The sequence below is a fragment of the Lissotriton vulgaris genome, chromosome 4_1, assembly GCF_964263255.1.
Source record: "Lissotriton vulgaris chromosome 4_1, aLisVul1.2, whole genome shotgun sequence".
Classification (NCBI taxonomy): domain Eukaryota; kingdom Metazoa; phylum Chordata; class Amphibia; order Caudata; family Salamandridae; genus Lissotriton; species Lissotriton vulgaris.
In genome coordinates, this window is record NC_141691.1 from 1102813715 (window position 1) to 1102841606 (window position 27892).

At 45.3% G+C, this 27892-nt stretch overlaps 1 protein-coding gene and 1 pseudogene across 1 annotated transcript in view; both read right to left on the reverse strand.

The window, feature by feature from the left end:
- The window catches only part of GABBR2 (gamma-aminobutyric acid type B receptor subunit 2), a 1712046-nt gene that overhangs the window by 135774 nt on the left and 1548380 nt on the right, over positions 1-27892 (reverse strand). The gene's annotated exons all lie outside the window — the stretch shown is intronic.
- Positions 7183-9245, reverse strand: LOC147722927 (WD repeat and HMG-box DNA-binding protein 1 pseudogene; annotated as a pseudogene).

Consider the following 27892-nt stretch of genomic DNA (forward strand, 5'->3'; position numbering starts at 1 on the left):
GGCCCTAAAGGCTCATAGTGCAGGGTGCATTGTATTTAAAACGTTGGACATCTGTAATTAAATTTTACATGTCCTGGCATTGAAAAACTCGTTTTTCACTGTTTGAAGGACTATCTCTCCCACGGACGTACACCAGGTTCCTTATTACCAGGGCCGGACTGGGAACCAGAACCGGCCCTGGCAAAGTGCTCGGCCGGCCCCCTCCCCCCTCCGGGAGGAGAGGGGAGGGGGGAGAGGTGCGACCGCGCTCTGAGACAGGGCCGGTTTTCGGCCGTTTTTGTTACGGGGCCGTTTTTGCAGCATAACGGCCCTGTAACAAAAACGGCTCCAGGGGCCCAAAACCGGCCCCCAACCATGCGGCCCACCGGGGAATTGCCCGGTGCCCTCAACGGCCAGTCCGGGCCTGCTTATTACATTTAATACTAGCTAACTTTAAGTTGGGAAAAGGTCGACATATACTGTTTACATTCAAATGAATTGTAACTTAAAATCCTCTTCATTGACAAACTCAGATTTTAAGTTGAAGTTCTGAAAAAGCCACTTTTTAGAAAGTTCACCTTTTTTTGTTCCATCCATTTGTGCCTTCAGCCAGTGTCCTCAGTTACATGACTGTGACAGGCTCTGCTGCTGGGGTTTGTGTATTGCTTACAGACAGTAACACAAAGGAGGTTTAGCTATGGAGAGGATGGACCATCTTGACAGAATGACTGGGGAGGAGCTGCACCCAGCCCCACGCACACTTCAAGGGCTCTGCCCTGCGACCAAAGGATTTCACAGCTGCTTGTAGGACAGCCTTGCTGTCTGAGAAGAAAGATTGCACATGCTTGCCTTAATCCCATACTAACCAGAGTGACTCCAAGGGTCTGTGGTCTACCTCCTGTGGGAGCTGCAGGGGCACATCAAGCTTCAGAGGCCTCCCTGCAACTGCCCAGCTGACCTGCTGCAACTGAGCCTGCCGGAACTTGCAATTGGACCTGCCTGAGCCATATTTGCCTCTGCTGGACTGAGTCCCGATCCTCAAGAGGTGACTCCCCAAGTCCTTGACCCCTGACTGACATCAGAGGGTATTCCTTCTAAGGTAAAGATGAAAATCTTAAAACTTGGGCTCCTTGTGACCACAAAAGGGCCTGTTCACAGCAAGACTCTGTTGTGCACGACGACCACCAGCGCAAAGCTCTGGTGAGCCCTGCTCTTTGCGCTGACAGTGACAGCCAGCGAAGACAAGCATTTTGAGACCTGCACTTTGTGCTGCAGCAGCAACAGCTCACAACAACTGCCAAAGCGAAGCTACAGCAATGACCGTCCATGCCAGACGGGCCTGCTCTTCATGCTACATTGACGACCATCTGTGATTCTCAACCTCCTCCTCATGGCCTCCTCCAATGCGAACAGAATGCTCTGTGCCAAAATTTGCTTACAAGGTATAACTCTTCAGCGGAACTAACCTGGTCTCTGTATCCTACCCATGCTCCATTGCGGTTGGCCTGAACTTGTGACTTTTCCTTGGTCTAGTGGGATCAGATGACCTAGATTGGCGCTTTGTGCTTTTCAGTGTTATTTTCACTAAGAACTTTATAATTAAATATCTGTAGATCAACTGAAAGGTTTTTTGACATTCTGGGATAATTTTATTTATCAAAATGTATGCTATTTTTCTAAGTTAGTTTGAGAGTTTTCTTTTTTTTTCACACCAGAGAAGACATCTTTGCGGTACAGAAACATAAATTAGCACCATACTTCAAAACAACAAATCCTGGCATTTACAATAATGCAATGCACATTACGTAGCTTCATGACTAAGAGAGAAAAGAAATATGTAAAATACTCGCCAATGGTGTCTACTTTCATTCAACATAAAGGATACATGGCCTAAAACAGACTTCTAACCTCCTGTTACATACAATAAGCCTATGTCTATCCCCGCCCCACCACATCCCCACTCCAACTTGCAATACAGGCCCAACTTTTTGCCCCCCCCCCGCTTTCTGGGATTCCTACCTCTACATGTACATAGAGCTGCCTCCTGTTTCCAAACTCCTAGCAACCGTGCTAGCCACATCTGAAATGTGGGTGGTTCCTTGTCTTTCCATCGTGCTGCCAACATAATTCGGAATATTGCTGTGCCTATAAACAGACAATATTCTTGTTCCTTATTGCAGCTGAGTGAGCTGTCATGACCCGGGATTACCAGTGTGAGCGTAAGATCAAAGCCCCTACCAAATATGGTTCTCTAAAAACCCAGGATGCCAGATTTTAGAGGGGTCAATTGATCACAATCAAAAAACAAATGTTTTAATGTGGCTGATCCTTCCCCACACCTAGGACACCGATCATCCTCCCGCTTTCCCCATGCAAAGAGCTTTGCCGGTATAAAATACAGATTAAATGCCATCTTGTATAACTGTGCTTTTAAATTAAAGGCTAAGAAGGTTTCTGCCGACAACTCCAGGGTTCTATAGATGTCTAGATCTGGATTACTCAGTTCTGCTGCCCAGGATATCTCTATTTTCTCCAGATCATCTTGCATTTTTGCCAACAAGAGCTTATATACCGCTCCTATTCTACATAACTTGTTTTTAATTAACTCCATCAAAGGAATTTTCTCAATCATTACCCTTGGCCTATATGCCATTAATATGCTCTTAACCTTAAGAATTTAAAAAACGGATTAGGCTATATCCCTAACCTATGTTGTAAATCCAAAAATTGTGGCTGTTGGTTTCCCCCCAAAAAATCTCTGATGTTAGTTATACCCTTAACCTCCCACTCCCGCCCAACAAAATCAAAGGCAGCTTTTGAAAAAATTGAGCCATACCACAGGGCTGTATACTGTGTCACACGAGGAATTTCCATACATTTGGAAATTTGTTTCCATATATGCCTTGCGCTCCTAATGATCTTAAACCTCACTTTATTGTAATAACCGTGCTCAACTTGTTTTAAAAGTAATCCTACTGCATCCTCTCCTACTGCTAATTCGAATACTGTTGGGATTCTTTCCCCATTTCACCCATCCTCAATAAGTATGATATTTGATGCAAGAAGGCTGCTCAGTAATATAATGCAATATTCTGGATCGCCAGCCCCCCTCGCTCTTGCGTCAATGCCATTAATTTCAAGGACCTCCTTATCTTACCATACTGCCAGATAAAATTTGAGAACATTGAGTTCACGTTTTTAAGCATACTATCATCGATTGCTACCGGAATTGACCTAAACAGATACAAAAATGTTGGTAAAATGCTCATTTTCAAAAAGTTTCCTCTTCCTATAATTGACAAATGGAGGCCGTCGATCCTTTTTAACTCCAATCCTACAGTTGTGATAAGTGGGTCAAAATTAGCTTTTAAAATGTTATCCATATTTGCCATGACCCGTCCCCCTAGATAGACTGCAGAGCCCGCTCGCCTCTCATCCTCATAATCCAGATTCTGCGTGCAGACCACAATAGTTTTTTCCTCGTTCAAGCTGTATCCTAATATTTTACCGAACATCCCTGATATCTGCGTAATTTCTTTGATTGCTTACCCGGGGTCAGTAGTTATAATTGCCACGTCATCTGCATAGGCTAGTACTTTTGTTTGATATCCCCTAGAAAAGACTGGTTTAAATTTGTCTTTTCTGAGCTATTTTTCTAGAAGAGTATTTATATATAAAGCACATAAAATGGGTGAGCAAGGGCATCCCTGCCGGTTTCCCCTGCCTATCAGCAACTCCCCTGACTCCCTACCCATTATCTGAATCAAGGCTTTTGGTCCGCTATACATGGCTCTGATTGATCTTATAAATCCCTGGCCAAATCCCTTCAGCTCCAGAATCCCCCACAGAAATGCCCATGTGACCCGATCGAATGCCTTTTCGGCGTCTAGGAGAACCATGGCCATTGGTTTGAGAGTTTATTTGTGTTGTGTTTTCACTTTATCAAGTCTGAATGCTTTGTTCCAAGCTATCAGAGGGATAAGCATAGATTAATTTAGTGACTTAGGTGGTTCACCCTGACAAGGATTGTAGTTGTTGCCTGTGTGGCGATTCCACCCCCTCAACCAATAAACCAATTGTTTACCGTACCTAAATCAATAATGCAGATCTTACAAATGCATATTAAGAAATATATAAATCAACTAAAAGAAAGAGAAAATTGTAGAATGATCACAAGTCCGTATGAGTATTTGAATTATGGTTTCATGTTTTTAATCATCTATTAAGTGTTTTGAAAGTACTACTAATTTTGGTAAAGTTTTCATAGCAAACATGCTGTATCTTGAATCTGCATTTTCTTACCGTGCTTTCCTTATGATTTTGATCCCTTCTTTAACTGAAATTTGTTGGCATTAAATGACAGGCTTTTTATTTTAGGTCTGGCCTTCAGAGACAGATTGAGCTGTGGACTTTTTTCTTCAAAACAATATATTAAATTTGTATAGTGAGGGACCTTTGTCAGTAGGCTTCATTCATTGGTCTATTTTATTTGCATTTCACATGATGAATCTGCCCACTTGCGACATAAAGCTTCGGGAAATGGGTTAGCCCACTTAACCCACTGGCTCATTTCACTTTGAAGACAGTTCTTCACTTTGCTCACATCTGCCAACAAGCATTTACAATGCAACGGTTTCGCCTTTGGAAAAGTTAGAGCTATTGGCATTGTAAATGACAATTTTTTTATTTATATGTTAGTTTTGAAAACCCATAAATAAATGGCATTGTCATTTACAATGCCAATAGCTTAATCTCTCGCAAATGCCACACACCCACAGAGAGCCCCCCACACAGAGCCCCTCCACACAGAGCCCCCCCACACACACAGGGCCCCCCCACACACACACAGGCCCCCCCACACACAGATCCACACAGAGCCCTCACACACACACTGCGAGCCTCCCCACACACCCACACAGAGCCCCCCACACACCCACACAGAGCCCCCCCACACACCCACACAGAGCCCCCCGCAAGAAGTCTGAGAGGGAGTGTGTAGATAATGGGTAGGTTTGGGTGGGAGAAGCTCTTTGTGTAACATCAGGTGTACAAGGGATTGTACAGGCAACAAACAAGTGTGAAAGGGGCTGCAATGATGTACACTGGTGAAAGCACATGAAACCAGCCTCCTCTGATAGGTCACCTCTGGCTAGGCACCACGTTTTCATATATTTGTACACGTTTGCAAGTAAAGCTTACTTTGGCCCAGAACAAGTCCAAGAATTTCTTTCAGTCCTAAATTTTAATTAACTTTGTCTGTAATGGGAAAAGTTAATTACAAGGAACAATGGACTAAATGTACAACACGAAGAAAACAAAAATGAGTGGACGAGCGACTCACACCCGTCATGGCACAGTTTGAACCCCAAATCTTTTTATTTGGTTACTTAGACATCTTGTTAAGTTTATGAGAAACTGTACTCTCTATGAGTGACCACAATTTCTCCAAGTTTGATTATGCAATTACATTGGGTTAAGATAACTTTCTGTATCAATTCAGCTATCACATGTTTTCAGTAAAAAATATATATATATAAATGTGTGTGACCAAGCTCCGTCCGCCGAGCGAAACGCGTCGAGGAGAGCACTTGCTCCATGATTGCAAAATAAATTCTTTCCACTGCTGACACGATTTGTGTGATGGCGTCTTACTGAGACTTTGAATTGTTGTGGGGAAAAGAGGTCTGCGCCTGTTGAAGTCCGCGTTGATAGCGGACAGGACTGTCTTCGATATATATATATATATATATATATATATATATATATATATATATATATCATCCTTTACCATCATCTTCAGTTTCAAACCTTTCTTTAGTACTCTGTCTTAAAACCAAATCTACACAAACAGACAAATAAGTACTACGGATGGCAAACTCCTAAAACGCTTTGAAATAGAAGCTGCACCCAACATGTTTGGGACACTGAATTGCCGATAACAAAAAATCTCCAAAATCAAGGTAATTTTATTTTACCCAGGTAAAACTGTTGTCTCTTTTCCAACTTTAACAGCTATAAATTAAAACTGGTCTCCCGGCATCTTTTTCCACCCTCTCTATTCTGCGACACATTTCAAGTGGCAAAGAAGCATTTTAGGTTAGCCCACGAACCCACATACAAAGTGTGCTGTGCCACTTTCCAATTACAATGAGTCTGATAATATAAATTAAATTGAAAAAAAAGAAGACATTTTGTAATTTCGTGATGAGTGTCATTCAATGCCCTAAAAACGTGCCGGTTCAAATGTAATCTTTAAATGCAAGTGCTAGAAGCTGGGGCTGAAGCAGTGAGGCACAGATAACTGCAGAAACAATAGAGATCTATAGAGATCTGCATCTCCATATGTGGGGGGGGGGGGGCTTTAGGATGGGGTGAGAAAATTAAGATGGGAAACAAATTCTGCGTTTGCAGAGATATGCAAGTAAAAAACGGGCGCCTCGTGCAAAAATACGTGGATAAGTGTTTGTACAAAGAAGGGGGGAGATAGTAGGAAATTAGCAAAAAAAGGCAGATGGGTATCTTCCCATGGAGGGCAAGTGCATTCACAAGTAGGTATAGGGTCAGCACACAGGTGCAGATAGGCTTCTGCACGGATTTACAAATCCAGGATGGGGTGGGGAGCCAACGGCCATTAAAGCAAGAATTGGGTGTCTGATCAGGGAATAGATACAGAAGAACGGGCGAGGTATGAATCATGATTAGTAGGTAACCAAGACAAATGCACACACACACACATATGCGGACTGGAAAATGAACATACCCATCTCCCTGTGATCAATCGGCTGGTGACATGCAGCAGTTCTACTACCAAAAGAACCTACAACCACCTTCCACCAACAAGCAACACTCATCTCTCAACAACCTGAAAAACAGCGAGTAAGAGAAGGCAGCAATGGAGGGGTGCCAATGGCCCCTTAAGAGGGTGGAGGAAAAGCACAAACTGTCTTGCTGCAGGTAATTTGGTTCAAAGTGTTTCTATAAAACCAAGAATGTTTATTTAACAAAACGATTCACTGCAAAAAATAAGTGGCTTGAAATATTTCTGTGCATATTAACTTATTTAAAATATTATATCAACATTTTTACCGAACCAGAAAAAATATCAATTTGTTCTTTTGGTGCATTCCCTCTAGAAAGTCTGGAATTTCTTTTTTAGGTTTGGACCAGATGGCAGACCTTTCATATGGTAATAAGGCATTTGTTTTAGTCTTTCTTGAAAGCAAACGCGGACAGTTTATTTGTCGCCTGGTCAAAAGGCTTGCGCTTTTTGGATGAGTTAGTGTCATCATTCTCTGCAGCTTGGCTCTGCTTTCGCCCTTCATCCTCATCTGCTGGGCGTTTTCTCTTCTGGCATCAGCTAGGTCAATGGCATCCGCAGAAGAGTTCCCTTTTGCCTTCTCAGTCCACAGCATCCTATCTTGAGGTGAGAGCATTCGGAAGCGGGTCATGCCCTCCTTGATCACTTCTGATTCCTCTAACTCAGGGCTATCTGCTAGAATGCTTGCTTGGTTGTTGTCCAACCAGAGCTGGAAACCGGTCTTGGATTTTGCAGCGGGAACTACTGGTGTTTCAGGCAATACATTCTCATCTTTTCTTTCCTTTTCCTCTGCTTTTTTACTGTCAGCTTTAGGAGTGATCATGTGGAATAACGTAGCTTGTGCCTGCTACTTTGGCTTCGGGATCAATGGTTTAATCTCAACAGATTTCTGTTTGCTCTGACCCAGACTACTAGGGGTTACTTGTTTCTTAGAAAATGTGTTTATGTTGTCTAGAATGTTGGCAGAACGGACAGCACCCCCCTTGATTGCAAGACTTCTTGGCTTTGAAGCTACCTTGAAAGGATTAACTCTACCCTGGCTGTTGGATATTAATGTACCCTCATTTTTGGGCGTGGACTCTTCAGAACTTTTCCTGAAAGGATTAAGTCTTTGTTTTTGCAATTCAGCCGTTCTCTCTAACATTTCATCGTCCACAGTTTCTGCTTCATCAGGGTCTTCCATATCTTGCTCATCTCTCTCGTTCCTAACCAAAGGCTCATTCCATTCTGTACGGGTCCTGCTATACCCAGCATTCAACCTGCTCCGAAAGTCTTCCTCCTGTTCCTCTTCCTGGACTTGTTCCTGAGCAGCTGCTAACTCAGCTGCCTTCTCCAGGGCAAGCTCACTTAGTCGCTGGGCCAACAGGAGCTTTTTAGAGCGGGAAGCATACTGGATTGCTAAATTCACAACATTTGGAGCCATCAACTCAGCAAGCTCCATACATCGAAACTCACGCTCAAGCTTACAAGAAAGAGCAAACGTTTTCATTAGAAGCTCTTGTTGCTCTTTCAGTGTCTGGGCTTTCACACTTTCATCGCACTCGTAATCATTTTGAGACAAGTAGTCTATGTAGTGGTTGAATATTACAGAGCTCCAGTACTGCTCCTCCATCTGTCCCTTCTCTGTTGTTATTTGGCAATATGGAAGTTTGAACGCCAACACTCCAACAGCAGGCCGTGGGAGTGTAGGAGGGAATCTAGCTCCTATACAAGGAATACACCGGAGTTGCTGTGGGTTTTCATGTATTCCAACCACCCAGAAATGATCAGACTTTCCTTTGCAGTAGTCTCTCAGATCACAAACAGGGGACCAGGTGTTACCAAGTCCACGATTCAACATCTGCACAATGCCATCAGAGTCCACATAGCAAGGGGTACCTTCTGCTGAAAATCCTACCCAAGTTAGAGAGGCTTTCCTTCCAAGAGGAAGGGGGTCGCCGTGTAACACCTGACTCTTTTTCTTCCCCAGCTCAACCAGCTGCACTCCAAGGCACTGGTCACCATCAAAACCGACTCCTCTGTGATAGACTATCATAAGTTGCTCTCCATGCCAAGCCATCGAAACCACAGGACCAAGCAGGCTGAAAATTTCCGTCTGAACTCCCCCAATTGTAAACACTCGAAGCAACAACGAACTTGTGCCACAGGCAACCCATCCTTGCCCAAGACAAACAGCCAGGATGTCTTCGCTCTTGGGCATGTCCACTGTCCACTCTTTGTTTGTATCCCAGGAGCTGAAATGAAGACACTGAAGCTTGCTTTGTAGCTCTTCTGTACTGATACATGCAAGCACAACAGCTTCTTGAGACATATCTGCGATTGTATGACTGAGTGTGTTCGTTAAGTGCATGGCGTGGTGAACAGAGGTATCATGAAACTCAACATCTATGGCATTATCTTGCTCATCATTGTAACAACGAATCACCCCAACAGAATTCCATACCAACATTGTCCAGTAATCCCAAATTTCCCTCAGTGTCTGTGTAGGCTATTTGACCCCCTTTGGGGTGCCAGGCCAAGCAACAGATTGAGTAACCTTTCTCATGCTTCACTTTCTCAATGCACTGTTTTGTTAGCACATTCCACACAATAATGCAGCCATCAGCAGAGCCAGCGACAATGAACTGCCCGCAGGGCGACCAAGTCACAACATTCAAAGTCTGACTAGCAAAGTCATTTGACAGATTCACTTCATTACGCCAGGTCTGTCTCTCGTAAAATTTGACAGTTGTCGCGACTGGAACAGCTAGAAACTTTCCACTTCTAGGTTGCCAAGCAAGCTTACAAAGAACCGGGTGTTATGCGCAGCACAAAGATCAAAGCCGTCACATTGCCATGACGTAGAAAGGACAGTAAAATGCTTAGTCCGTGCAAGTAAGTGCTTACCCTTGATAAGGCAGTGACATGGAGCAGCGGCTCTCTTGCAGACTGACCTGGAAAGCTTTTGGTGTGGATCGTCCGCCAAAGCCAGAACTGGTGAAACTTCAAATTCCACTGGGAGCCCTTGCCCCTAGTGACGAGCGGCCGGTACCATCTCCGCAAAGGCCGATAATTCCAATAGATCTCCAGGCGAGGGACCAGGGTCCGCTGCACAGTACTGTTGAATGCTGGTGGGAGAAGGAATGGCGCGAAAAGAAGATTTCGCGGGTTCCAGTGTTTAGATTGTGAACTTCAAATAAGGAGGCCACGGATTGGCTGCGAGATGACTGCTTCAGGAAGCCGCGCCTCTTGACGGCCATTTTCGAACGGTGTCCTTCGTAAGCGCTGTAAATGCGTTTATTTAGGAGTCCTGAAAACCTTGACACTTGCGGCGGACATCTTACACGGGGGACGTTTATTATTTAGTTTCAGTCAAAATCTGCCAAATGTCGAAGATCCTTAAGGGTACGATGGTCACCGTGAGATTTTGACGTTTTAGTTTCTGTCCAATCATTATGTCAAAGAAGCTTTATTTATCTTTAACTTTATTAGAAATTGAATTAGCAAAGCACGGAATCGTGATGTTTTGTTGTGCAACATATTAGCAATTGAGGGATGGTGAAACAGTGCTATAAATGTTTGTGAACACTTTCGAATTTTGTGGATGTCTTTAAGCTGTGGAAGACAGTACTGTAGGAATTGTCGGGCCCGACTCTACAGGAACGTCTTTACTAATAACGAATAAAACAAGGAAAGGCACGGACAGCGGGAGGGGGGCGGGAAAGCACACGCACAGCGGGAGGGGGGCGGGAAAGACACGGACAGCGGAGGGGGCGGTAACGGGCAAATGGACAGCGGGAGGGGGGCGGGAAGGGGCACACGGACAGCGGGAGGTGGGTGGGCGGAATCAAAAGCACTCACCTGGAACTGGACTTCCTCCGGCGGCGGCGGTCGGCCGCGGAATGAGCTGGATGCCGAGACAAAAAAAAAAAACAACTCCGCCCACCGCCGCATGACTACACAGAGGGAACGCCCAGGGAAAAAATCGCGGGAACGCCCACGAATCTGGTCCGTGAATGACGGACAGATCTCTGTTCCAATGGCTAGCCTCCATTTATGGAGCTAGCCAATGAAACAGAGGGCGGATTCAAGTCCCCCATACTGCAAAACTAAAGATTTCTCCTGGGGGCGGAGCTAGGAGCTCCGTGCCCCAGGCAAAACCTAAAAAGGGCTATTTTCTCTCCAAAGCCAAATTTAGTTTGACATGTGCTTTACTTTGTATATTTTTATATTAACTTTAAATACTAGATATTTACTTTGCCTACATTTTGGGTGCTCAGGTTGATAGTGATTTATTTTACGTATTCTATTTACAGTTGATGGAAGTGTTTTAGTGACACGAAGCAATTTGAGTGCTTGGCTTGCATTAAAAAACAACCATTGCACCAGTAAAAGCCAGAACTATTGTTCTTTGCCAGAGCTTGATCTACATTTCATGTCTGCCTGATGTATTTGGCAGCGGTAAAGTCACAGAACCTTGCTACCACTTTTATGTTTGTCAGAGTGAAGTGACTCTGTGCTCGCTCTTCTCTTCAAGGTTCTTTGATCGGCTTAGGGGAGTCCTTATTGTCTGATTTCTTCTCATAAGGAATGAGACTCGTCAGTCCATTTACTACCAGGTTGGTACACATACTTGGGCTTCTGCCGACATTCCTGGTTTACCACGTATGAATTTGTGCAATAGTAAAGAAGCATCATTTACCGTGCTTGCATCTGTCTAAGACGCACCTTATGATAATTACAAGAACAGACCTTTTCAAAAGAGACTTGAGAATTATTTCTGTGCCACTTTTATGACTTGTTTTTTTTTTACCCATGACTCAAAATCATGCTGTCGCTTCTAGAGGCTTTGTAGGACATTATGAATTTCTGAAAACCATATTCACAGCTTAATGGAACAGCACTGTGATGCGATCAATAAAGTATCAATCTTAGGCCAATAAAAAAAAAATCAGAATGCTTTTCTCAAAATTAAGTAAGCCCACTAGAGCAGTCTACAAACCTAGAACAGTGAAAAGCCCAACTATTCTCATAAGATTTTACATCAACCATGAATTAGGAGACAGTAGGCAGCGCTTATAAACACACCCTACTATTTTAGAAATCCATAAAGCATACAATTCGCTTCCAAAATAAAACAGGCATATAAACATGACCTTTGCTACTTAAAAAAACACTCATAAAGAAAGTTGCTGTGCACCAACAGAACTGGCTGTTTACTGGTTAACTGAATTAGACAAACATAACAGCTACAAAAAAAGAAACAGTTATTGGCAAAGTCAATTGGTGCAGGCTTTTTTAGGTGAATGCATTTTCTACTTATAATCCTGTATGCTGTGCACAGCATAGTTGCACAATATGGCACGCATAAGGGCACAGGTGAATGCTATGACTAAAACTAAGAAAAGAAAGTATGAGCACTACAGCACCACGCCACCAAGAGATGAACTCAACAAGCAGTACCCCAACACAGATTGGCTGTGCCCGGCATAAAGTAACTTGGTTATTGTCTCAGTTGCCACATAGCAAAGTACCACCAGAAACCACCCAGGTACCATACACCCCGGATGCAAAGGCTCCACGCAGCACAGTACAAACAACCATCAAGCAGCACACAACCCAGAGACAGTGGCATAGTACGCATGCTGTTGGTGTATGTGGGAGCGATGTTGCACATGGCATAATAAGTACATGAGTAGTGTATAGAGTGGGAAGTATTGAGTTATCTTGTGAGGTATGACATTTGGCGTAGTCAGATATCATGTTATAAAATGCTGATGATGAGTCTTTGAGAATGATGCCAGGATTTTTCTTATGGGTGGGTTCTGGCGTAACTGTGTGGCAGAAGCTGCTGAGTTGTATTGTGAGTAGCTGAATGATGTGAATGGTTGAGTTGTGGTATGAGTAGTTCTAGATTAAGAGATGCTGTAGCAATTGGGTGATCCCGGCAGAAGTGGGTAGGTCAGAGAGCCTGTTGCTGATTCAACAAACTACATAGGGAAATTCCTTGTGTGAGACCTGCCGGGTATTGATGAAGTAAAATGAGAAACCTGACTGGGGTTCGTCATTTTCTATCAGGTACTACACATAGAATGTATTAGGCTGGTTTAAAGAGGTAGATTACACCATATAGTCACCCATGTGTAGATAGATTTGATTTTATAAGGTCCTGAATCGCCAACAGATTGATTGACTACTAGGCGAGAAACATGATGACCACACAATAGAGCGCCTTACCTGAGACATACCCTCAGACATGCACCTTTGTTTTTTTTAATCAGATTGGGAGACCTATTGATTAAAATTGTTTTCGTTGGTACTTCCAAGCCGGTTTGAAACTTCCTTCAGGTTACACACCTCCACTCACTCATCTACACTGGTTAGGCCCATCACCCACACAACACCAAACGGCAATTTGGATTAAGAGATCTCCGCCAAAGAGCCCCTCATAGGGAGCCCGTCAGGTATTGTAGCGCCAACCTGACGAGGAGCAGCCCTTTATGAAGCATGACACCCAGCTGGGTGTGTTAGGGCCCCAAATTCCAAGAGGAGGAATCCCTGTCCTCCTACATCTCATGACCACCCAAAACCGGTTACCCTAGTTTTCCCTTCTCTCATAATTAGGAACAGCATACTTTCTGTATCTTTTCTTCTAGAATGCCATCAGCATGAAGGCACCTCATGGAGTCTCAGCAATCTCCCCTCTTCAAATCCCGACACTGCTTTCATGCTGAACATGAGCAGCATGAGAGCGGTGCTAGTATTGGCTGGAGTGGGCTGCTTTGATGCTCCAGCAGGCACTGGGCGGCTGTGCCTACTCCCCACCCAGCAGTCTAAGACAGCTATGTGGAGAAGTCTAATGTGCAGGCTGACCATCGCAAGACAGACGAACAAAGTGACATGCACACTTTAAACTGAAGTGACCACCACTTCCCTGCAGCCTGTCTGGAGCAATGGCCCGCCCTCAAACTGTTCGGGGTGGGAGCAGTGAAAAATAATATGGTAATTCATTTTATTACCATTTCATTTTTCACCTTAGCGGCACTGGCAGCAGGAGGTTGGTGGGGGTGTGGGGGTGGAGGCGGGGGGGAGGGTTGTTTCTTTACTCCTCTGCCCGAATATTGGAGGTGGAGGCGCAGCTAGTCAAAAGGGTGTGCTGAAGTAGTTTGCTGCTGATGGATGACATGATGCTGTTGGAATGACAGGCAGATACGTTCTGAAAACCATTTATTAAGGAAATGAGTGGAGGGATCCCAATACCAAGGTGATTGTTCTGTGTGTTGAGTAAGTGGCGTTGGGAAGATAAGAAAGTACATGGAGAACGTGAGATGATGGTGCTGATGGATATAGAAGAAAGGGGTTGAAAGGATTTTCTGTGAATGATAGTTTGGTTCTATAGGGTGTGGGAGTGGCACTTGAGAAGTGAGAGGAAGATGCTGATCAGATGACAAACAAGTGCTGAAGGGATGGATGATGGTGCTGGGGCTACTTGCCCTAAACTGGAAGCAAAGCCGGACAGCTATCACATCTAATCTTGGCTGATATTGATCAGGCCTCTTTACCTTTAGCATTTCTCTACATTTAGGTACCGCTGATTCCTTATTTGAACAATAGCATTATTGCAGTATTCAGTATTCAAAATGCACAGGAAAGATCATGCATTCCAACAAAATGCGTATTAAAAACATATATGGTAACCATAATTTTAGGCTACATCCTAGGTAATTTCACTTTAAGACACTCATCAATTCAAATGAATTTTTAACAAGTTTAGGTTGAAAGCATATCTGTATTACAACCTCAGCCACTAACTCCTCTTCACCAACTGTCAAAGATAGAACTCTTCTATAGCGAAATCATAGAATTCCATCTGAGACATAGCAAGTAAGGAGTCCAAGAAGGCAAAGTCACTGCATAACTGCCCTTTATGCAAAATAAAGTATAATGCACATTCTGGGAAATAAAGTGTAAAGATATAACAAACAACTAAAACAATTCCTAGACATGTTATGAAAACCTAAATTTAACATACAAATAAGATACCTACCTCTCACAATGTAAATGCCTATTTGACAAAGTCCTTTAAATATACAAGAGATTTCTTAGCATGTATGTTCATCCTATGTTTGCTTTGGTTATCTTTTCTTCCTGAAACATACTAATTTGTATTTGATGTTTTTGCTATTACATTAATACCACTGTCAGATGCTTTACTTAAGATCTGAGCCGAACAATGATTTCTAGTTTTTCTTTTAAAACAACTACCTAGTTCATGTTCCAGATGTGACCATCACTGGTGTTGATCGCATTTTTCTCAGGGTACAGTAAACTTTGACCACTCTTTTGCTCCCACAGATGCATTCATCTTGACCCAGTCACCAAACTTTACACTTACCTCCTTCACACTTTTCCTGATATCAAAACGTTATTTTCTCTTTATAGCTTTGTTCTCTTCCTTGACTCTCCAATCACCTGACATCGAAACACTGACCCATGCTTTTCTGCAATTCATCCAACTGGGATGAATATTTGAATGTTGTTTCCAACCAGTGAAAATTACTAACTGGGTTTCCCTTTGGTGGAATGGCGGGGCAAGTCTATAATCTACTAATCTTTCTCAAATAATCCACTTCCAATTCATCCATTCATCCTTGATAATTGCATTACATCTTTCAATGTGCAGTTGAAATGTTCTATCATCCGATTGGACTGAGGAAGACAGAGTGAACACTATACCACATGATCGTAAAAAATGTTCCAACTACTTTGAAAACAATTGTACACCATTATCTGAAATTTACACTCCGGAAAGCCTTCGTGTTGGAAAAGTTTTTCTAGAGATCTAATGACAGAAGCAGGCAAACTGTCACAGATATACATCACTTCATGGCACCTCAGGAGCATGTCCATTGCCCAGAAAAAGTGAATCATCATACTCTGCTAATTCTTCCTTTACTTCCTAAAAATGATGTAAACAAGACTCAATACCTTTCTTACTGTGCCACCCATCTGCTAGCTACTTTATAAAAAAAATTAGAATCCCATCTTGCTCCAACCTTATCTACCTCTCAATGGGCCAGTCAATGTCCTCTTCCTATTGTGCCTCTTCCCTCAACTGTCTTAACAAATAGCCTAGACAGACTATCCTCCTCACTATTGGATGAGCCTAATAGGTATTAATCATTACACGTATGTTCTAGTAGATCTACCACCTTTCTTCAAATGCAGGAGGAAACCGAGTCAAGGCCTTTATTGGCCAAAATTTCTTTAGAGGTTTGTGATCTGATTTAATGGTGAATACACACTTCCACAAAAAACTGTGGACCTTCCTAACAGCCCATCTCAGTGCTATATTTCAATTTATCTCCTTTCCATATTCTAGAAGCGCAGGAAATAACACATTCTCTACCCTGATGCTTCTACATTGACGAAGCTCCCAGTACTTTTCTGCTAGTATAAATGACACTTATAGTTTCTCTGCCTGGAACAAAAGCGTGAAAAATGAGGAGCAGTCTGCAGTGCTTTCTTTAATTTAGCAAGCTCTTCCTCACAATCTGAACACCATTTGAACTCTACTACTTTTTCACATAGGATCCTCCAAGCTACTGATTTTAGGGTTACATTAGGAATGAAGCAACTATAGAATTCTACCATCTCTAAGATCGACACAAACTCCTCTTTGTTTTCAGGTCTTTTAAATGCACAAATGGTATCTACAAGATATTTTTTGGTTTTACACTGTTATTTGAAACAAAATGTCCTAAATATGTCATTTCTTCACTTCCAAAGTTGCATAAACTTTGTGATCGGATTCTTCCCAAATTTTCCGAAGATGAGTAAATCATCTTGGAAACACTTAACACCTTCCAGCTTGCTACCCAGGCTCTCATGACCGTTTGAAACACGAGGAGCTGAAAATATACCAGATGACACCCATTAAACCTTCCATCTTTATCTGGCGAAAGCTGACGCCAGATCCAAAGTGGTGAAATAATTAGCATCCATTACAGTAGACAATATTTCAACCACATTTGGCAAAGGAAATCTGCCCACAATACCCTCCTTATTGAGACATCTTAGGTCAATACATAGTCTTAGCCATACAAACTACGTCTACTGGTATTCATCACTCCTTTCCCTCAACTGGGACAATGACAGCCTCGTTATATAGCCTTTTCAAATCTGCATTGACAGCACCCTGCACATTTATGTGCACTTTCCTCATTTTCCTTTGGCCACAATAGGGTTGCCACCTTCCCTTAGTTTTATGCTTTGAACAATTTACATAGACAACCCAACCTTGAACTGAAAACATTTAGGAATTCCTCCAGAAAATCATCACATTTTTCTCAACTTGGCGGGGACACACTGGAGGCTTTGCATTAGAATCAAGATAGACACCAAGAGCCTTCTGATGTGCCCAACCTAAAATGTTGTCACCATTCACAGCCACATATATTATTCTTCTGTACATTTTCCCATTTATTAAATATATATGCACAAAATATCCCAGCATGTTTATCAGGTGACCACCACCACTTCCTGGATTAACATCTATTTTCTTGAGTGACACATTTCCTTCATAAAAATTTGTTGTATACATGTAAAGAAACTATGGTTAATTTCAAACAGAAATCAAACATCAGGTCAACCTGGTTGATATTGATGTTAACAGAACAAGATAGGTTCTGTTGCTTTAACTGCCAAATCTGGATGACTAACTCCTCACATATCACTTCACATTGCTTCTCGGTTTACCTTCACACCTGCAACATGATGAAATGTCCACATTTGACACATTTATTTCAAACTGCTTTGATAGCTGGACAATCTTTCCAGTTAGCTATATGAAAAGCTGACCACACCTGAAACAGTTTCCTTTGAATTGTGTTGTTCTATTCCTACTTTGCTCTCCACAACATTCACATAAGCTTTCTTGTTCAAATCACATCTAAATTCTTCCACATAACCCTACATGTGTTCCACACACTTGGTGTTTTTGTAAAAGCCAACGATGGTTCATCTTTGAGCTATAACTTCTCCCTTATTTTGTCTAATTTACAATGAAGTACTAATTTGTTTCTTATGCGCTCTTCCACTAAACTGACACATTTACAAGAAGAAACCAGCCTTCTCAAGGCAATCAAATGCTCTTCCACAGATTCATTCACTTTTTGTACATGTCTCCCAAAATGGAATCTCTTCAAAAGTGTGCTAACTCCTGGCAGCTGGTGTAAATCTAGTTTCTTTACAATTATTTCAAATTAATTTAGAACATGGGCATCCTCTTGTGGTTTTTCTCATTAGTCATACAACCTCATAGCCTTCTTCTCCTATACAGCATGTCAACAGTGCTAATAACTAAGATTAGTACCATAAACAAGATAATAATATATGAACATCTTTTTTCATTTACCCCCCTCAAACTTTGTTCGGCAGGATGTGGTAAAAAGAATGGAGGTGGTATTGAATTCTGCATTTGTTTCCATTAAATAAAACTTACTATAAATACTTCAAAACAGCAGAATGAGGCTGTCTCTAATGAGTAGACATGCAACCATAACTTTTGGATAATTAGTTAAACTACATGTTGAGGAAACAGAATGTCATAGATTGTTTTTCACTAAAACAAAGAAGAAAATGAGGTTCCCTTCAATGTGTGTTTTAATCCCTTTCAGAAGTCAGAAAAATAACATGTTTTTTTTCCTTTTTCCTAGATCTTCTTTGTGTTTTTTTTTTAAACAGATTTTTATTGAGTTCAAAGTAAGCATATATTCTGTAACGCTCTGTCACCCAGAGTCGATCACCATCATCAATAATCTAAACAAATATGCAGTCATTTTTTTTTGTTTGTTACATTGTAGAAAAAGAAAGAAAAGCAAATCAAGGATACAACGAACTGGTCCCTCCCCCGCATCCCCCCACCACTCACAACTCCCTCCCCCTTCCTGAGCGCTGTTGCCTGCTCCGCTTAAGTAAAACACCTTCAGTGCACAGTATATCACCTGCACTGACAATTGTACGGTATTGCCAAGGTAGTCCGGCTAAATCCGAGGCTGGTCTGTGGTGTCCTCGGGAGGTGGGTCCAGTTCTAGACCACCATAGTCCGCCCACCCTTTCCAAACCCTATAATGTTTGAGCGGGCACCCCCTGGCCACAAAGACCGGCTGCTCCATCCCCATGCAGAAGTCCAGGCCCCGCTTCCATGCCGCCAGAGAGGGAGCCTGGGGCGCTTTCCATGAACGCGCAATGTCTTGTTTCGCCAAGGTTAACACCAATAGAAGAAAATGGCGCTTGTACCTGTTGCCTCCCACCCCAGCCATGACATGTAGCAGAGTCAGTTTAGGGTCTCTTTGAAGTACCCAGGCTAGGACTTCCTCCAAACACCGAAGCACTCCTAGGGCTCTCCAGTGCCTCCACCCAGTCCTCGTCATCTAGCTCCCCCACGTCTTGTTCCCATGTTGTTCTGAGGAGCTGCAGGTCAGTGGTGCTGTGTCGGACCACGGTTTGCTCCCCCATAAAAACTTTGGCCTCTATCGGGCTGAATTCTGGAAGGTCAACCAACCCCACTATATATGGCGTCAAAGCATGTCGGAATTGAAGATATTTATAGAACTACACTGGGTTCTCGGCATCTCGTATTCTACGCGCAGGTCATCAAAGGACTTGAGCACGTCCCCTGACATAACATCACCTAAGGTAGAGATGCCAATCGCATCCCATCCCCGAAAGCCCAGCAAGGTGTCCAACTGGGGCAGGCGGCCATTGTGCCACAGCGGGGTCTCCTGGGTTAGCACGATCCACCAACCCATCCTATGTAGCGTCTGCCTCCAGATCTGAAAAACCATCTGTGTGACGGAGGGCAGAGATTTCCTGAGAGGCGCCGAGTATAGTATTGTATGGACGGACGCTGTGCCCATCAAAACCCTCTCAACCGCGTAGGCGGGGTCACTTCTGTCACCATACCACAAGTCGTTCAGGACCAATAAGTGGGACGCCTGGTAATAGGAAAGAATGTCTGACATGGCCAGGCCCCCGGTATAGGTTGACCGGAAGCAGGTCCGCAGGGCAACCCGCGCCGTACCCCCCGTCCCACAGAAACCGGCCGAGCACCGAGTTAAGGCGCCTGACCCAACCCTGCGCAATCAGGACTGGGTGATTCTGCAACTGGTGGATCAAACGTGGGAGTGCCACCATCTTGAAGATGGCTGACCGACCATGGATGGAAAGTGGCATTCTGGACCAGACTTTAATGTCGTCTCAGGTGCGCTCCCATACCGGGGTAATGTTACGCTCCATAGCAACGGATGCGTCCTCCGACAGGAACACTCCCAAGTATTTCATGCCGTCTGTGGCTATCTGGAGCTCTCCCGCCCAGTCCCCAACAGGCTGCGGGCCGCCCAGAATCCATAATGTAGATTTTCGGGGATTCAAAGATAATCCAGATGTTTCACCAAAAATGAGTAGGATTTGCAGGAGCCTAGGCCCGAGCGCTCCAGGTCAGTGAGGAAAAACAGCACGTCGTCAGCGTATAGTGCTATTCTATCCATCACACCACCCGCCCACTGGAATCCCCTGAGCTGAGCGTCTATCCGCACCCACGCCGCAGGGGGCTCCATAGCAGGGGCGAACAGATATGGGGAGAGGGGGCAGCCCTGCCTTGTCCCACGCTCGAGCCGAAAGGAGCGGGAAGTCTCCCCCCCCACTCGCAACGCCGCCGTGAGATCTGTACATAGGAGCCGCACATACGCCAAGAATCGGGGGCCCAGATTGAGACGCCCCAAAAGAGCAAACAGATACGTCCAGCTCAGGGAATCAAATGCCCTGTCCATGTCGGCTAAGAACAGTGCAGCCCGTTCCCCCAGCCACCGCCAGGCCGACACTGCGACCTGCGCCCATCGTATATTATGGCGAGTAGCCCGCTGTGGCATAAAACCAGCCTGGTCAGGATGCACCAAGTCGGTAATATACGGCTTAAGTCTATTGGCGAGGGCCTTGGCTAGTATCTTGGCCTCTGTATTGAGCAGAGATATCAGGCGATAGGATGCATGAGTCTCTGGGGGTCGCCCTGGCTTCAAAAAGACCACTACCTCCGCATGGCGCCAGTCTGGTGGCAGCGAGCCGTTCTCCCGTCCCTCTTCTATGACTGGGCGGAAATGTGGGCTCAGCTGGGTCATGAAGCGTTTAAAGAACTCACTAGGAACCCATTCGGCCCTGGAGCTTTCCCCGGGTTCAGTTCACCCAGTGCTGTGGCGAGCTCCTCGTCCGTCAGAGGGCGGTCTAATATCTCACGTGCCTCATCGGTGACGGCTCTGGGCGGAAGGTCATCAATAAATCGTTGTACAACCTCCGCTTCCAAGCATTCCCGTGGTGCATAGAGGGCCTCATAATATGTAGCAAAGCTTTCGGCCAATGCCGCCGACTTCAAAAGGGGCTCCCCATCGAGTCCCACTATCCGGGGCGGGGGGTGGGCGTGCATGACGGCTTGGCATAAACGATGCAGCATCTTACTGGACTTATCGCCCCATTGATATATGCGACTACGCGTAGCCAGCCAAGCCTGTCTGGCCTCGTCCAGAAGCACTGCAGAGTATTGTTGCTGAGCTAGAACCAGCCGTCTCCTGGCCGGCCCCCCGCCCTCCTCCCTGCCCCTGCGTTCCAGCGCCTCTATGTCTGCCTCGCACCGCACTAGGTCCCTACGCCTCTCCTTACGCGCTGCCGTGCACCATGAGATGTCCACACCGCGCAGTGTAGGCTTCATCGCCTCCCAGAGCATCGCCACGGAGTCCACCGTGCCCACGTTCACAGATAGGAAATGAGCAAGTTCACATGTCATATGGGCCCGGTAAGACTCCTGCATCAGTTGCCACGGTGACAAACGCCATCTGAAGGGCTGCCGGGCTCGTCCAGTATCAAGTATTACGTAAACCGGTGAATGATCAGACAGCTCCCTTGGCAGGATTTCGGCAGACAGTATCCTATTCGCCATGCCCCTCGGAAGGAAGATGTAGTCAAGCCTGGAGAAGTAGTCTTGTGCTGCCGAAAAATATGTGTACTCTCTGCGCGAGCCATGCTTATGTCTCCATGTGTCCACCCAATCAAGACCTGTGACCAGGGCCCGCAACCGAGAAGTGCGGCTCTCCCCTCCCGCCACGCCACGATCGCCATCAGCGCTGCGCCATCTATCACTTGCGACATCCACCACGTCAGTCCAATCCCCTCCCACTACGGACAGGGCGTCTGGCATGTCCACCCATAAGGAAAGCAGTTTCTCGACCAGGGGACATTGTAGCGGAGGCGGGGCGTACACGCTACCAATAAGGACTGGGTCACCTCTAACCTCTCCATGTACAAAAACAAATCTGCCCTGTGGGTCAGTCCATGTGCGTTTATGAGTAAATGGGACTCTACGGTGAATAAGAACCGCCACCCCCCGTGATCCTCTCGTGAACCCTGAGTGGTATGTGTGTATGAACCCATTTCTCTGAAGGCACAGCGCCTTGGTACCGAGCAAATGCGTTTCTTGCAGGAGGAGTATGTCTGTCCCCCTCCTCTTGGCCCATGCAAAAACAGCCCCCGCTTCACTTTATCCAGCAAGCCCCGCACATTCGAGCACATGATCAGTGTCCCACCCGGGCCTAACCGCACTCCCTCACCATCCACAGCCATTTATGTTGTGCAACGTGTCGCAGCCCCTCCCAGCGCCGGCAACCCTGGCAACCTTGAAAACAGTCAGCAAGCAGTAGTATCACCGCAAACCCTCTCCCCTTCCCTCGAAACCAACCCCCAACTTCTCCCTGCCCATCCCCCACCCCACACCTCTCAAACGTGGAAGCACCTGTCGTGGTCGGAGCATGGTCCCGGCCCCAACTGGGAGCCAAGTACCATCCCCTCCAACTGTACCCTTCGCAGCAGCCCATATGGAACTAGGCCGTCGCCCCCTGCCAACCAAACCCTGTGGGTCGCCAGCCTCGACAGCATTGTGACTGGTCACTTTAAATAGAACATTCAAGCAAGTTATTAGTCAGGTCTCTCAAATGTCAAGGCACATCTTCCTGGGCGTCCGGAGCTTCCTCGTCTCGACGCGTGGTTGATATAGATTTCGAGCTGCGGCTTGAGCGCGAACGGCCTCTGCGCTTACGCCAATTCTCCTGGCCTTCCCCGGCCGGATTACTTGTAGAGGAGTCAGACTCGCTGCCCTTCGCAGTGTTGGGTCGAATTTTTACAGTCTCATCCGTCCATTGGAAAACCTTTTCCGGGGTGTCGAAGAAGAAGGTGCGGGACTGAAATATCACCCGCAACCTCGCAGGATAGAGCAGTGCATACTGCAGCTGCAGACCCCTGAGACGGGCCTTGGCTGCAGCGAAGGATTGGCTTTGTTGTTGCACTTGTTTGGTATAGTCCGGAAAGATCAGGATACTGGCGTTGTCATATGTTAGCTTACCCTTTAGTCTCGCCTGCTTAAGGATCGTATCCCTGTCTGCATAGTTCAGAAGTTTAGCGATCATAGGGTGCGGGCGCGCGCCAGCCGGCAGTTTTTGTGACAGCGCCCGATGGGCCCTCTCGATCACAAAGCAGCGGGAGAGAACATCAGGTGGAATCCAGCTCTCTAGCCATTGTGTCAGGAAGCTCTCTGCGTTGCCTTTCTCACAGTCTTCCGGAAAGCCGATAAATCTTAGGTTACTACGCTGTGCCCGTCCCTCCGCCTCCTCCGCCTTTTAGCATCTTCTTTGTTTTACCCTTAAATTGTCCACATACTTCTGATGTAACACACTTTAGTAAGCATAGTCACACACTATAACAAACACAAAGTTTGATAAAACTTGTAAGATGTACACTCACAAGCACGTTAAGAAAATGTGAAATTGTACACAAATTGGCAAATAAAAAAGTCACTTGAAGATTTGTTATTTAAAGTGTTGCTTTCTTTCTACATGAAGTAGTTCATTCAATTGATGGTGTGAGTATTATTTGAAAATGTTCCTAATAAACAGGATAGAACGTTTCCATTCTATTAAGGACACTGAGATGAGGATTATGCTGTACTTTCGTTATTTCCACTTCCAGGAGATTTCAACATAACAAAAAATTCTATCCCAGAATGCCTAGAACCAGCCATCGCACATCAGCCAATCAACAGCAGGGCCATCACATAGCAGAATGTGTGTCCATATCCTGTTCCTCTTTCTTGACTGCACCATAAAACTTGGTTCCGTCATCTTTGCTCTGCTTTAGAGCCATCCGCAGTCGCAAGGAACAAGACACAAACATCTGAAACCCTTCTTTTACCAAGCATAAGCAGTAAGCAAACAGAACACAACAGCAGAACCATCCGGCTGTGGATGAATCCCAAAACGAGAATTAGCATTAGTCCACTTTAAGCCAAGGTTCTCATGAAAGGAGAGAACACCAGAAGTAGACTTCACACTGCCATGCAAACCTCAGCCACCGAGTCCAACGGGTCGGATAGAAAAATGAGTAAGAATCCTCAGGAGAAAAAACACGTGGGTGGGAATAATTCTTACCTCGGTGTCCTTAATAGAATTGAAACTTTCCATCTTGTTTATTAGGAAATTTTGCATTCTATGTCAGGACAAGAGAAGTGGATTATGCTGGTTAAAAGCTTGTCCCCCACCAGCAGCGCCTTATCCATGACGGGTTTGAAATAGAATCGCCTGAACATAGAGTCGGACGACCAGTGGGCAGGATTAATTATGTCTTCCACTATCCGAGCCACTTGCCTGAGAGAGGTCATGGTCCTGGACAACATCCTTAGCAACACCCTTCAAATTTTTTCTTTTTTCCAGCCGGAATTCTCCATGGAATCTATCACAAATCCCAGACATGTCACCTGTCTGGAGGGGGTAAGAAGCGACTTCCGCTCATTGACCACAAATCTCAAATTCTGCAGCAAGTCCACAGCCATCTGTAACTACAGCATCAGCTGGGATGGGCACTGATCCAGAGAGAGAAGATCGTCTAAATAAATGATGAGACGCAGCCACCGAGCTCTAAGGAATCCTACCACTGGCTTGAGCACCTTGGGGCCGAAGAGAGTCCGAAGGGGAGAGTAGTAAACTCATAGACGTGACCCCGCCATCAAAATTGCATGAACCTGCAATGCGAGGAGTAAATGGGGACCGCCAGATTCTTGCCCTTAAGGGCTTATCTCGCCATCCAATCGCCTGGGCACAGCAGGTCTTGAAGAAGATGGATACCTTCCATCTTGAAATGTGGTAAACCAACCAGCCGTTGAACTCTCTGAGGTTGATCACTGGCCGTTGACCACTATTGACCTTGTTGACCAAGAAGATGTTGGTGAGAAACCCCCGAGGGTGAAGGAAGGTCTCGTAAATCACTCTTTTTCACAGTAAATCCACATCCTCGCGATCTATCAAGGTTGCCTGATCTCCTGAGAAAACCAGAACACGCTGGCGGGACTCCTGAATGGGGCACCCATAGAATTCGATATATGAAACGTCCAGACAGTTTGAAGGACCCAGGGATTCGCCTTGAGTTGTTCCCAGTTTCGAGTGGAGAGAGCTAACCTTCCACTCACTTTTAACTGGGAAGAAAGGCAAACTCTCCTCTGCATGGGCTTGTTCTCCTCTGTCAACACCTCTGGATCTGCGGCGACCTCTGCAAGTCTGGAAGAATTCCCCTTGATGGGATTGGTCTTGGGATCGCTTGCATCCTCTTGTAGGGCCTTGGGTGTAGAAGCAGTGGTTGCGTGTCCCCTACCATGACTGGCCCTGCCAAAAATGCATGGATTGAAGATTTTCTAAATGGAAACCTGCACTTTGTCCAAGGAGGCGAAGGTTGCCGCAAACTTTCAAAGGTCTTTAACGAATGGTTCTCCGAAGAGCCCACATTGTGCCACCTCACCAGCCTCAGTGGAAGCTAAGTACTCCAGTTTGGGGTCCATTTTGAGCAGCAGGGAGCGGTGGCCCTCCGTTGACAGCTCACAATTAGTGTTTCCTAAGAAAGAAAAAATGCACTGCACCCAATCAGATAGAGAATCCAGAGAGACCAGGGTCCCAGAGGTCTTGGCCTCCTCAACCACATCCAAAATCTTTTTGAGAGGGCCACAGATATATAGCAACTTGTTCTGGCACGAATGTCAGAACCTGTCTATACCTTTCTGGGGCTCCCTCATATATTACTGTAGAAAGATGGGCATGCAGAGGTCTAACTCTGGCGTCCCTGCTACTTTACCAGGAAGGGAGGTGCATAGGCAGTCTGCCCTAAGGCAGGCCCTGACCTCTTTATCCAATGGCTTCCTAGCTGACGTGCCTCCTAATGGGAGAACTTTTTAAGGGTACCCACTCTGCAGAGCGGGGATGTACCTGATCATCAAGGTTCAACTATCTGAGGGGCCTTGGTCTAGGGGCGCCACAGGGGTGGAAGTTAGTGATGGGCACCAGGGCCTAGAGGGCCCGGCCTCATTGGGAGAATCCCCTTGGCCATTGTCCTCCTCTGCATCCTAGACAGGGGAAAGACCACCCGCCATGTCCGCAAAGGACTCTGATTCAGCCAAAGGCGAGGGCACGCCACAACAGCCTTCTTAAGGTATTTGAAAGTGCTAAGGTCCATCCCTGAATCAAATTTGCGCTTAGGCGCCCTGCGTGAGGGGGCCCCAAAGGGGTGAATGTCATCTGGGTCTGTCTGGGGTGCAACACAGGCAAAAGTCCCCTTATTTATGCACCTCTCGGAAGGGCTTATGGCAGCCTCCACCGCCTGGTGGATGGCGCATCTCCCACCTCACGAAATTCATCATCCAAGGGGAGGACCTGGAGTGCCTCTTCTTCAGAATATTCCTCCTCCATGACCTTAGGGTAGAAGGTGAGGAGGGGGGGAGGCAAACAAACTTGACTCAAACAGTGTACAAAGCCCTGAACCCACAGAGTAGACCCTACAAGCAGAGCTTGTTGTATGAATGCTCAGCTCACACCTGCCACGTGACCAAAGTCTATTAACAGCAACAGAAACCTTCCTTCTGGAGGTTTCATCCGCTTGGAGCTGTTCACTATTCAAGCTGCCCATAGACGAAAGCTGTGGCTTTCACTATCAAGCCATATGCAGCTCCACAACTACAGGAAACACCAGGAGACCAGTCTCTATCCGCTATGGGAGTCACAGACACAGGTGTTCAACCAATAACGAGAGCCAGCGATGGATCCTGGAAAAATACAATTGTCAGTGTGAGGTTATAAGGAACAGTTTCAAACGAGAGGTCGGGCAATAAAGCTTATGTTTCGATAGTTCTGATGGGAAAGTGTAAAAAGTCCTATCTGTTTGTACATTCCATCATACATTAATCGAGTGCACATTCCACTCTGTCCTGACTATTGGTGTGTTAATATCAAGTGTGAAAAGTTATCAGATTATTTATGCCTAATGAAGGATAGGCCTACTTGGCCCAGCCAGAATTCTAACCTATAGCTGGAAACCTACGCATAGACCCTTGCTGCTGGCACTTAAGGCACTGAGCTATCTTACACGTATGCCAGATACTGACCGATCAACTCCCAAACCCAGTACCTTTTCTGCTCAAAGAATTCATGAATGCACAATACCAACCAGAAATGTCAGATATAGGGCTTGAGTCAAGAATATTACTATACTTTTTTGTGCAATGAACATTCAGTGATTTGCCACATGATTCCAGGGTCCCCACTGAAGACATAGTATAGGCAGAACTAGCACAACGAAGGGTAGCAGGAGTATTGCAGTAAGTGGTATTTTCCACAGTGGGATAGATTGGGTGCCAAAGCACACACTAGCGATAGTATAAGTCATACCAGCAGCCGCAATAGAAATATTGAGGCTGCCACTGCCGCCTCTACTACTGCTAGCATTAACACTTATGCTATAGGTAGTAAAACTATCACAACAAGGGCTGATAGTACAGGGTCTAATTCACCATCAAAAACAAAACTTTACGAGTTAGAGGTGTTAAGCCTGCAATTTTAGTAATGTCACAATATTTTTAGTAGTCATAAGAACCTATTAGCAATCCACGTATGTGCCTAATACTAAACCAGTGGATTGTAAACTGAAGAAAACTGTTTTTTTTATAGTTCTAGTAGATGAGCATGTGGATATCGATTTGTTTCC